The sequence below is a fragment of the Stigmatopora nigra genome, chromosome 4 (assembly GCF_051989575.1).
Source record: "Stigmatopora nigra isolate UIUO_SnigA chromosome 4, RoL_Snig_1.1, whole genome shotgun sequence".
Classification (NCBI taxonomy): Eukaryota; Metazoa; Chordata; class Actinopteri; order Syngnathiformes; family Syngnathidae; genus Stigmatopora; species Stigmatopora nigra.
This window is the reverse complement of record NC_135511.1, coordinates 1115882-1128946: the sequence shown is the minus strand read 5'-3', so window position 1 is coordinate 1128946 and position 13065 is coordinate 1115882. Positions and strand designations below refer to the sequence as shown.

The following is a 13065-nucleotide window of genomic DNA, read 5'->3' as shown; positions in this document are numbered from 1 at the left end:
ATACATCTCATGTACTTTAGAATTTGTAGGGGCAATTGCGGTAGCTATAAGTCGGCTTATCAAGGAGCGCAAACAGGGGATAATACAGCACCCACACAATGTTAGGATAGCGGTAATTGTGCCTAAAGTCACCATGAATGATGTAGCCAAATCTTTATATTTTCCAAAGGTCTTATCCCACCAATCTGACAATGCGGACGTATCTACTCCAGAATGTTCTTGCATATTGCGGTTCAGTGTTTGCAGGCCAGTAATGGCCCTGGTGAGAGATCCACTGGGTGACGTGTTGTTCGGTATGAAGGTGCAACATTCTTTTCCAAACATTGCACACACGCCCCCTGTTTCAGCAAGGATCATATCCAGCGCTATGCGATCCTGGAACGCCATCAGACTGGTAGCTGCCAGTTGCTCCTTTATGGCCACAAATCCCTGTTCAGTATAATTTCCAAGTTTTTGGACATTGTAATGTAAGTAATTTATTCTATCCACATTTTTGTTTGGGGTGATTAGAAGGAAGATAGACTCCCAACCTGCTGCGATTTGATTAGCCAGCTTATACTCATCTGGTACGCCCCGGGGGATGCCAATCGCATCAATGTATGTTGGATCTCCTTCCCTCCATGCCTCTCGACGATGTCGGGAGGGTCGACCCTTCAGCATCTCCGAATTTTGAGCCGCCAATTGTATCTCCTCCACTGTGGATGGAAAAACAGACACTGGTAAGAGCAGTGAGACCAAAGCACATAGTCCTGCCGCGTTTTGACAGGAATCGTATATTTTATCTCCACCACACCACCACCACAGGTCAGATCGTGATATTAGGGGTGCAGTTGTTTTTAGAACGCCGGTACACCACGTCTCATTTATCGCCCCCAGCTTCAGACCATGCCCTGTAAGGTTTAAGCAGGAAAAATGATTAAAGGCAACATGTTTTGAAAATGTGGGTATCTCCTTTTCTCCTTTTGTAACAGAGTATACCTTATTCCACTTCTCACAATTTGGACTTACATCTTTTTTTGTCATTACCTCTATTACACAATCAAAAGTAATCTGCGCGGGTATTATTCGTAAAAGAGGTCGAGGCCCCATACATGCTACACAAGATTGATTTATAGCGCCAACTGTACTTCCCATTAGCAGTAACCAATTGTTCCATGTTTGGGAAACCCCTGTCGCAGTAATGAATTCCTCATCCCTGGTCATTTTTCCCTTTAATCTGATTATGGCCGAACCGGGCGTCCCCTTCTCCAAATTTTCTCCCTCAAGATCCATAAGCGTTTTTATTTCTGTTGAGACACAAATGTAGAATTTGAAAAACATGTCTTCCCCACTTGCCCATGGTCTTAGGAAATACATTTGACAAGGCCCTTTTCCACATTTAATTTTTTCCGTCTGGATCACTATCTTTAATCCTTTCAACGTATGGGTTAATTTTATCAGGGGTCTGATGATTTTCGCGCAAGGTTGTGTACTCCACGTTTTCCAATCTTGACCAGTTTCTGCGACAAGGCTCCCCCAATCCTCATACTGAACCGTTATATACCACTCATACCCTCCCCCATAGGCTGATCCCTTGTATGTTGTTTGGGATAATCGTGTTTCTAAAGTTAATTTCTCCCAGAAAAGGTAGATTTCCGCGGTCTTATTTTCTGGAAAACAGAATATTGTGTGTGCGTTTTCCCTTGGAACAATATCTTTGAAACACGTTTGTAAATTTGATTTGGTGGGTGTTATCATGTCGTATAATTTTTCCCCAGGGACAGCTTCCCTTTTTACCCGTTTGTAAGAAGGTGTATCTTCGATTGAAACGCCTCCTCCTCTTTCTCCAATTGTAGAAAGCAGCCCTACTGTGGATGGGAATAGAATCACAAACATCAATCCCATTGCCCTAAGGGCAATGATTGTTTTTGTTTTTAACATGACCTTTTGGTTTCTCTGGGAGAGTTTTCCTTTGGAGCGTTTCAATTGAGATAACCCTCTTACTGTGGGAAAGATGGATCCAGGTAGCTCTCTCAGCTATCTTGATAGCAGTTGGGGTGGTCAGCAACACTTGGTATGGACCTTCCCACTTGGCGTCGCTCCAGTGTTTCTTTTTAATGCTGCGTATCAGCACCCAGTCTCCAGGAACCACTGTCGCTTCGTCCGTTTCCTGTTGAGAAGCAAAATCTCCCTCTGGTAACTTAAGTTCGGTGCGCTTTTCTAAAGATTTTCGCATGTAGTCTGCTAAATTTGCCTCATCATCTAATTCCCATTGTGTAGTGAATAATGGTAATTTGTAGGGTCTACCGAACAGGACTTCATATGGGGTTAATCCATTTGAAGCCGTGATGTTAATATATAATTTTACTAAATCAATGCATTCTGTCCATGGCCTTTTTGTTTCTTCCATGCATTTTTTTAGTCTATTTTTTATGGTTCCATTCATTCTTTCAACAAGGCCAGCTGATTGTGGATGGTATGCGCAATGATTTCGCAGTGAAATATGGAACCTAGTGCCAATTCCTTCAATTATTTTATTAACAAAATGAGTACCATTATCACTATAGATGGTTTCTGGTATTCCATATCTTGGAATTATATCCTTACATAATGCCTTTGCTACTGTTAAAGCATCAGCGGTTTTTGCTGGGAAAATCTCAACCCATTTTGAAAAGGCATCTACAATGACTAAGCAATATTTTTTCCCTGCACTCTTACTTAATTCAATAAAATCCATATGTATATTTTGAAATGGATATGTAGCTTTTGGGAATTGTCCGCGTTTTGGCCGTACGGCCCCTTGGGAATTATGCCGAGCACAAATCAAACATGCTCTACAGAAATGTTTTGCGTATAAATTAAAACCGTACGTCTTGTAGTGGCGTTGTACTAAGGCCACCATCCCCCCTGTTGAGACATGTGACTTCCCATGACTCAAAATAGCAGCCCATCTAAACAAGTTTTTTGGTAAGATTGGCTTCCCCTCGATACTGGTATAAACCCCATTTTTTAATTTTGCCCCATTGTCAATCCATTTTTTAAATTCCAATTGTGGACTCTGTATCTGCATTTTTGCCAAAATGTCTTCCGATAGTATATTGTTTTTATATACAGAGTCAATCATCCCAATAAAGGGTCTCCCCGCAGCTTCCTTCGCTGTCTTATCAGCAAAGGCATTTCCCAGGGAAACCTGATCCTTTTTTGAAGTGTGTGCCGCACATTTACAAACAGCGATTTGTTTTGGAAGCTGAACTGCGGCTATCAGTTGTTGCAATAATTTGGCATGAGTCACTGCTTTACCCGTAGACGAAACCATGCCCCTATTTGCCCAATAGCTAGCAAAAACATGGCACGACGAGTACGCATATTGACTATCAGTGTAAATCGTAACAACACCGTTGGTCATCAAAACGCATGCTTCCCTTAACGCAACCAATTCTGCTGCTTGTGCTGAGTAATTTGGCGGCAATGGTTCTGCTTTTAAAACTTTAGTCGCGGTGACAACCGCATACCCTGCCCTTAATTTTCCCATTTCATCTATCCTGGCAGAACCATCAACAAATAGGACTTCACCGCTGTCTAGCGGTTGATCTTTCAAATCTTTCCTACACCTTGTAGCCTCTTCAGCTAATGTTTGGCAATCATGCCGTTCCCCATCCCCTGGAATTGGCAACAAAGTAGCTGGGTTAATTTTGACGCACCTCTCGAGTGTGAGATGCGGTTGTGAAAGTAAAATGGCTATGCAAGACAAATGCCTGGCAGGGGACAAAAATTTCATATTAGTCTGTAATAACAATGCAGCCACTGCATGCGGCACCCTAAGGGTTAAAGAATGAAAAAGTACTATTGTGGCGCTGCTCTCTACTGCCATGGAAGCAGCCACAACTGCTCGCACACAGTGAGGTAGCGCGCAGGCCACCTTATCTAATCTGGTTGAAAAATATGCAACAGGCCTCAATTTCCCTCCGAAATCCTGAGTTAAAACAGACGTCATGTACTCTCCTCTACAGTCCACCATTTGTACAAAGGGTTTATTATAATTTGGTAACGCCAAAATCCCACTAGTAACTAGCATCTGTTTTATTGTACAAAACGCATTCTCAGCCTCTGCCGTCCAATTCAGAGCCGAGTTCATTTTTAACCCCTCTTCATTCATTAATTTAGAAAGGGGGGAAACAATTTCTGCATAATTTGGAACCCACGCCCTGCAGTAATTAGTAAGACCCAAAAATGACATGATTTGTCTTTTAGTTAGCGGCTTGGGTGCTTCCAACACCACCCTCTTTCTGTCATCCAAAATCTTTTTCCCACCTTTCACCAGATTATGTCCCAAATATTTCACTTGTTCTTTACAAAACTGCAATTTATTTCTGCTTATTTTGTGGCCCTCCGACGCCAGGTGCCTTATCAATGTTACAGTGTCCTTTTTACACACTTCCACACTAGGCGACGCCACAAGCACATCATCCACATACACAATAATCTGGCTGCCCCCCGGTGGCTGGAATCTTGCTACACTGCTACTCATTATCTGTGAATATATCGTGGGGCTTTCACAGTATCCTTGTGGTAATCTTGTAAAAGTATATTTTTTCCTACCGAACGTAAACGCAAACCAATATTGACTATCTCGATCTAATGGGATGGAGAAAAAAGCATTACTTATGTCAATTACCGTAAAAAATGCTGCCTCTGGATCCAAATTATTCAGAAGTGTGTGTGGATCTGGCACACACGGCGCGCGTTGAATTACTGCAGAGTTTACCGCTTGTAAATCCTGAACCATTCTCCATCCCACAGAAGGAGCCGCCTTTTTTACTGGAAAAATTGGGGAATTACAAGGTGAATCATCACATTCAATTATCACTCCCGCCTTTAACAAATCTTCAATTACCGGACTTATTCCTTTTAAGGCATCAGGTTTTAGTGGATATTGTCGTATACATGGCCTAAATTCACTTTTTGGTCTAATTACTACAGGTATAACCCCTTTAACGAGCCCTACATCGGAAGGTCCTTTTGACCATATTTCAGGAGGAACTGTTGCTAACAACTCCTCCTCCTCTTCCGATAATAGATATACTTCCCTAGTTGTTTGTGATTGTCAAAGCAGGTAAATTCCCACATTCACATTCACCCCCACCGTCTGAAACACTGCCTTTCTGTATGTTTCCGTACTTTCGCTATACTCAAGACCTGTATCCAACATTATCCAATCACTCGTCTCGCGGGCTGTTTGTATAAAGTCACGTATCACCTCCTTTCCCTGATTATGTGGCTTGCATAATACAATGTGTGGAGTTCCCCACTCGAGAAAAAGAATCTTATATTCCCTTGACAACTCAACCCCTGCCACAACTGTAGAAATTCCGTCCGTGTACATATATTCCAATTTAATTTCAGACGGCGTGACTCGTCTCAATTTGTTTTCATAAATTTCGTCAGGCCCCTCCGTCATTTTGTACCACATTATAACATGGAGGGAGTTTACGCTCGCCACACTCTGCCGCGTCTCAATCAAACTAGCAGCTGTAGATAACAAACTGTTTCCCACACAAGCCGGCGTATTATTAGACACATCCAGAGTATAGTAAAAGAAAGCAGGTTGCTCTACATGCAAAACATTTAATTGGCCACAATTAATTTCCTTTCGCCTTTTAACCACCATATTTCCACTAGCGGAGGGTACTAACGCCAATCCCAATTGTAATAGTCCATCCCTACCCAGTAAATTGACAGGACACTCTTTTACCACTAACACCGACATTTTACATGTTTCCCCTTCCGGATCCCTTATCCAAACCGGAAACGTCTCTGAAGCAGTAGCAACCTGTCCATCAGCTGTCGCCACATAAACCTTATCTTTCATGAATTTAATTCCCGGAACATCCTGTGTAATTGCAGTTTTACAAGCTCCAGTATCACACAAAAAGGTTAAACGTACCCCATTCACAAACAATGTAATTTCAGGTTTAATTGAATCAAGTGTCAGTATTTCCGCTAAATTTAGCTCCACTCCCCTAGACTGGACCCCACCAGTTGTCCCACTGGGCCCTGGCCCCACGCCAGGCCTTGCTGATTGAGTCCCAGCCCTAGAGGCTCTGTTGTCTGGGCAGTCCCGCGAAATGTGCCCAGTTCTCCCACAAATCCAGCATACATTACTTTTAAGTGTCCGATATTTATTTAACTTACCCCCATCTTTTTTCCAGTTAATTTTGTTAAATTTTTTATGCCCTTCTTCTCTTTCTTGATAAAACATTTCTTCCCCCGCAGAGGACGGCCCCCCATGTTTTTTTCCTTTTTTCTTTAGCACCCCTTCTGCATGCAACGCTTGATTTACGTATTGGTCAAGCGTACCCGTGGGCCTATCTACCCAATATTTCTCAATCCATTCTCGGAGGGCATGCTTCGAATTAGCGTGTAACACATTTTTTAGTTGCTCTTGATAAAGGCTGCCCACCGTGTTATCCTCAGGAATGCCACTGTTGACTTTAAAACAAGCAGACATCCTGATTAAATATTCATCAAAAGCCTCATTATCTTTTTGTTTAGCTCTACCAATCGCAGTATAATTTGCTTTTGTTTTAAATTTTTTCGTGGCACGCTCTATCAGCTCACGCACTCTTATTTCCAATTCACGGCTATCATGAGTTAATGATCCACACTTTGATTTTGGATCCCAATCTCCTCTAATAGCATGCCAATCACCTTTTAACGCGGCCATCCAAATCTGCTGCGTTTCTACTCCATTTAAGTGATATGACCGTCTAATGTCTTCCATCTGCACGACAAATTCCCCCACATCTATTTTGTACGACGTGACGCCGTCTACGGCTTTTTTCACGTCGTCCTGAGTCCAGGTTCTATGTACCAAAATAACCCGGGGTTGGTCACTCTCCACATTAGGGTTAGCAACCTCGATCATGGGGAATTGTTCAAGCACCATGTTATTCATTAGCGGCTTTTCAGGCGGTGATAACGTTTGTCCCAATGTTTTTGACCATTCCCCCACGGATCCCCCCGACCTGGTCAAACGGTCTTGTGCATCTGTTGGAAAGGGTACAAACGGATTTGTTGACCGTACCCCCCCAACCTCCCCCGACAATTGCTCATTGGTTTCCTCTTTTTTCACGTCCCGTTTCTTACCCACCGGGCCCGTCTCAGAATCCTCTTTTCTTTGGAAAAACACAGCCTGTTCTGTGCTTCCAGCCCCACCTTTATCAGCATTTTTGGCATTCCCATCACAACGTTTTTTCGCCATTAAAAACCAAAAATAGGTGTCATTATAACCATCCTTCTCCATTTTCCTTAGGTCCCCTTTATGTTTAGCGCGTATTTTATCTTGTAATTCAAAAATTTTTTGTAAATCAAGCTGGCCAGCAAACCCATAATTTTTTATCCATTTATTTAAATGTTTAACTTTTGAAGCGCTTTGTCTTTCCACAAATTTCCAATCCTTACAAGCTAGACATATTTTTGGATCGTCATCCAAACCCGCCTTGTTACACTTGTTTCCCATATTTTACTTTTATTTTTTGTAGTGAGTTCGTGTGCCTCACACAGTTAACTCTATTATTTATAATTATTATTAATATTATTACTATCTATTCGACTGTATCGACTGTATCTCCTAGGCCTTTCCTAATTTTACTGCAGAAAACACACAAACACCATACAACGTATATTCGTGCCTACCCTTTAGACACAGGACACTCCCCGGCCCCAATATTGTACCTCGTACAATATATTCGTGCCTACCCCTGAGACACAGGACACTTTCCAGCAAAGTGCCCCACCGTACCTGCCATTGACTAGTATAAACACAGGGTTTTATCGCCGTCACCCAGGACGCGAAACCAGCCCAACAATGGGCCTCACATACAATGTCCCTTTAACGCATTTGTAAACACCTTCACAACATGCAGACATTAATGTGGACTTACCCGAGATCCATCAGATGTCTCCCTCCAGCAGGAAAAGTCTTCAACCGCCGAGAATCCAGGCGCCCCCGTCGAAAAACTCCGGCCCTGGAAAAGGGTATTGAAGACGCCGTGCACGGTCTTAATCCAGATGTCGGTCAGCAGCGCCTGGGTTCCCGCGTCGGTATATTGACCTCCAAAGCTCCGAAGGACCAAATGTCAGGTTCATTAATAATTACCTTCGTCCGTAATTATCAATAACTGCAGGAAGACATCTTATTCAATTATTGACATTTAATTAAATAGAAATGGATACAACAGATAAAAGGCTTCCGGAAGGGAGAGTTACAGCAAGCGTCACCGTACGACTTCCGAACGTCTCCTCGAATAGACATTTTCGTCCTATTCTTATGGTCACAAGTTACAGAGTTGTTGATCATTCCATCACGTATGAGTAAAAACAACATCTGGGACTACAATAACAATCAAGGTATTTTACTAATAACAAAAACAGGGACTAGACCTAACAACATTTAGATTAGAGTAATTATACAACCTCCTTGACCTAAGAATCATATAATATAATCATAATCATATAATCGTTACATACAGAAAAACCCGAAGTGTACGGTTACATAACGATAACAATATTCTTGTTATTGTCCGAATAGCCCTGTCCTCGTCACCAAGGGCCCACCAAATCTCAAGGACCGAGATTGGGTGGATTGTTTGTATAACCATCCTGGAACAGGCTGTCTAGGTTAAAGATGACTTGGCGTGACCTTAAGACTATTGAAAAACAGAAAGAGAATGATTTAACAAAGTAATGAATTAATACAAAGAAAAGAAAGAGATTGATTTAATAAAGAAATGAATTACTATAACTATTATAATAATAAAACAGAATAAACCCAACATATATATATATATATATATATATATATATATATATATATATATATATATATATATATATATATATATATATATATATATATATATATATATATATATATATATATATATATATATATATATATATATATATATATATATATATATATATATATATATCTATATCTATATCTATATCTATATCTATATCTATATATATATATATATATATATATATATATATATATATATATATATATATATATATATATATATATATATATATATATATATATATATATATATATATATATATATATATATATATATATATATATATATATATATATATATATATATATATATATATATATATATATATATATATATATATATATATATATATATATATATTTATTTATATATATATACATATATATACATATACATATACATATATATATACATATATACATATATACATATATACATATATATGTATATATATATACATATATATATACATATATACATATATACATATATACATATATATGTATATATATATATATATATATATATATATATATATATATATATATATATATATATATATATATATATATATATATATATATATATATATATATATATATATATATATATATATTTATATAAAAAGTAAAGTGACAAGTATAATCTTAAGAGACAATAAATTTTTGATTCAATTTAGGGCTGATAAAAGTCTGTTCAACAGAAACAGTGGTTCTGCATTAAGTTGGAGAAGGTTGCATTTGGGAAAGTTTCCTGGTATTCCCGAAACATCTGCGAGTCGATATAACCATTTCATTGGTTTGGGGAGGCAGCGCTTTTATCGTGTCACCGAAATGAAAGTTCCTGCTTGCCCAAATAAATTATGCAGTCTATCAAACTTTTTAAGATTTCCCTATTTTTCTTTCCCTTTTTTGTTATGGCGCTCAGTTTCTCTGCGCACCTGCTCGTTGAATTGTATCTCCAATCGGGATTCTCCAAAAGACTTGGAGCGTACCGTTGCTTGTAAGTGTCCGGCAGAGCTTTGGTGTCAAGTTGCTGCTTTGGTTAAATAAGTCAAATTTGCAAACCCAGTATTGCTCCAAACACCATGTCGATCGGTGGCAAATAACAAGCACTCCCAGCAATACAATTTGCATTGTTTCTTGGAGCCCGTCAGCCAGGGTAGGGCTCGTAGTTGGGGAACTGAAAGTGGTGCATTGGAAAATGACTTTGCCAGCAAATCCGAAATCAAATATATATATATATATATATACATATATATATATATATATATATATATATATATATATATATATATATATATATATATATATATATATATATATATATATATATATATATATATATATATATATATATATATATATATATATATATATATATATATATATATATATATATATATATATATATATATATATATATATATATATATATATATATATATATATATATATATATATATATATATATATATATATATATATATATATATATATATATATATATATATATATATATATATATATATATATATATATATATATATATATATATATATATATATATATATATATATGTATATATATATATATATATATTTGATTTCGGATTTGCTGGCAAAGTCATTTTCCAATGCACCACTTTCAGTTCCCCAACTACGAGCCCTACCCTGGCTGACGGGCTCCAAGAAACAATGCAAATTGTATTGCTGGGAGTGCTTGTTATTTGCCACCGATCGACATGGTGTTTGGAGCAATACTGGGTTTGCAAATTTGACTTATTTAACCAAAGCAGCAACTTGACACCAAAGCTCTGCCGGACACTTACAAGCAACGGTACGCTCCAAGTCTTTTGGAGAATCCCGATCAATTCAACGAGCAGGTGCGCAGAGAAACTGAGCGCCATAACAAAAAAGGGAAAGAAAAATAGGGAAATCTTAAAAAGTTTGATAGACTGCATAATTTATTTGGGCAAGCAGGAACTTTCATTTCGGTGACACGATAAAAGCGCTGCCTCCCCAAACCAATGAAATGGTTATATCGACTCGCAGATGTTTCGGGAATACCAGGAAACTTTCCCAAATGCAACCTTCTCCAACTTAATGCAGAACCACTGTTTCTGTTGAACAGACTTTTATCAGCCCTAAATTGAATCAAAAATTATGCCTGAAATACAACAGGACAGACTAGACTTTCAGCATTAGCTTTGATGGCAATAGAAAATAACTTGTTGATGGACCAGAAATGCACGTTTAATCTGTACGACAGAGTAATTGAAATCTTCTTGAGGAAAGAAAGGAGGATGCATATGGGGTGTATAAGTAAGAATAATTTAGTTGAGTAAAAGGTGTGCCCTTTCCTGAAATAATAATATACAGGGTGACCCAAAAAGATGCGTACCAATGGAAATGTTTTTGAAACTGATTGGTACGCATCTTTTTGGGTCACCCTGTACATTTTTGAGTTTATTATTTATTCTTTTTATGTGTCACAGCTGAAGCTGCAGTAAAGGTTTTATAGACATAAAATACTTAGTTACTTACCTTCTTTGTCTCCTGACATTTTCATCCAGCTCTGCATCCTCTTCTCTTCCTCTTTAACTGCGTGGGGAGGTGCAAGTCCAGGGGAATCCAGGTGTTGCGTAGCACTAACACCTGATACTTTGTGTAAAACAGCGGAGGCATGGCTGAGTGGTTAAAAAAATGCAATGTCCAGTATTTAAAGTAAAGATAGACTAAACTAATAGGTCAAAGCACTCTCGCACAACTTGAGTCTTGGAGTAGGGTCATGAAAGTAAAGTTTTAAAACATTAAAGTATGGAATATAATATATATATATATATATATATATATATATATATATATATATATATATATATATATATATATATATATATATATATATATATATATATATATATATATATATATATATATATATATATATATATATATATATATATATATATATATATATATATATATATATATATATATATATATATATATATATATATATATATATATATATATATATATATATATATATATATATATATATATATATATATATATATTTATATAAAAAGTAAAGTGACAAGTATAATCTTAAGAGACAATAAAACGTAAAAATAAACTTTTCATTCATTCATCTTCCATTCCAACCATCCTCGAAAGGGTTGTGGGGGTTGCTGGGGCCTAACCCAGCTGTCGTCAGGCGAAAGGCAGACTACACTCGTAGACTGATCGCCAGTTAGTCGTAGGGCACACAGAGAGACAAACGACCATCTGCACTCCCAATTATACTGCCACCAGCTGGAATCGAGCCCGCGCCTGCCCACACCAAAGTTAGGCGAGTCAACCTCTACACCACAAGGCGGCATGCTCTCCTACTTTAAATTAAGAAAAAGTCCTGATTATACATGGTACAAGTGGGCTTGGGACTTGTTTCTGTTACGATCGTGGGTGTAGGACCCCAAAGGAGGCGAGGGTGCCAGTCTTGTTCTTTCAATATTTATTTTGATCGTCCGCGAAGCGGGCGAGCACAAGAGGGAACAGCGGAGGCGGGTCGTAGGCCATAGCGGAAAGGTCGATAGTCGTGGAGTCCATATGGCGTGTACCGGTACGAAGGCGCGGTCGTTGTCCGTGCTCCGTGATGCATGGTCCCTGATCCGTGGTCGTTGTCCATGGTCCGTGGTCGTTGTCCATGGTCCGTGGTCGTGGTTGTGGTCGTTGTTCGTGGTCCGTGATCCGTGGTTTTTGTCCTTGGTCCGTGGTCGTAGTTAGTTATCCGTTGTCCGTGGTAAGTGGTAGAGCGTGGTCGGAAATCCTGGGGCAAATAAGAGGTCATATATCCATCAGATAGACAAGGAAAAACGCGACAAGGTAACCAACAGTAAACTGTAGTGACGATCCAGCAGCATGGTCAAGTTCCTGGTGGCTTTAAATACTCCTTGTGTAGGGTGGCAGGCACAACCTGCCACCAGTCTAGTCAGAGGCCTGACAATTTCTTTAACATATTGTGTTCCGTGCCGTGGTCTTCAGCCGTTTTCTGTGACAGTAGCCATCATCAAATGACCACCCCACCACTCCCACACACAGTCCACTTTGTTGTTTTGGTTGGGGACCAACACTTTACAGTATTAAGTGCAAGATTGTAACATGTTTCTTACGTACACTTTGAAAAAAACACAAACTGTAGCATGTAGCATTATAACA

At 38.5% G+C, this 13065-nt stretch overlaps 1 protein-coding gene across 4 annotated transcripts in view; it reads left to right on the top strand.

The window, feature by feature from the left end:
• Positions 1 to 13065, top strand: part of fam163b (family with sequence similarity 163 member B) — a 90584-nt gene that overhangs the window by 75412 nt on the left and 2107 nt on the right. The window lies entirely within an intron of this gene.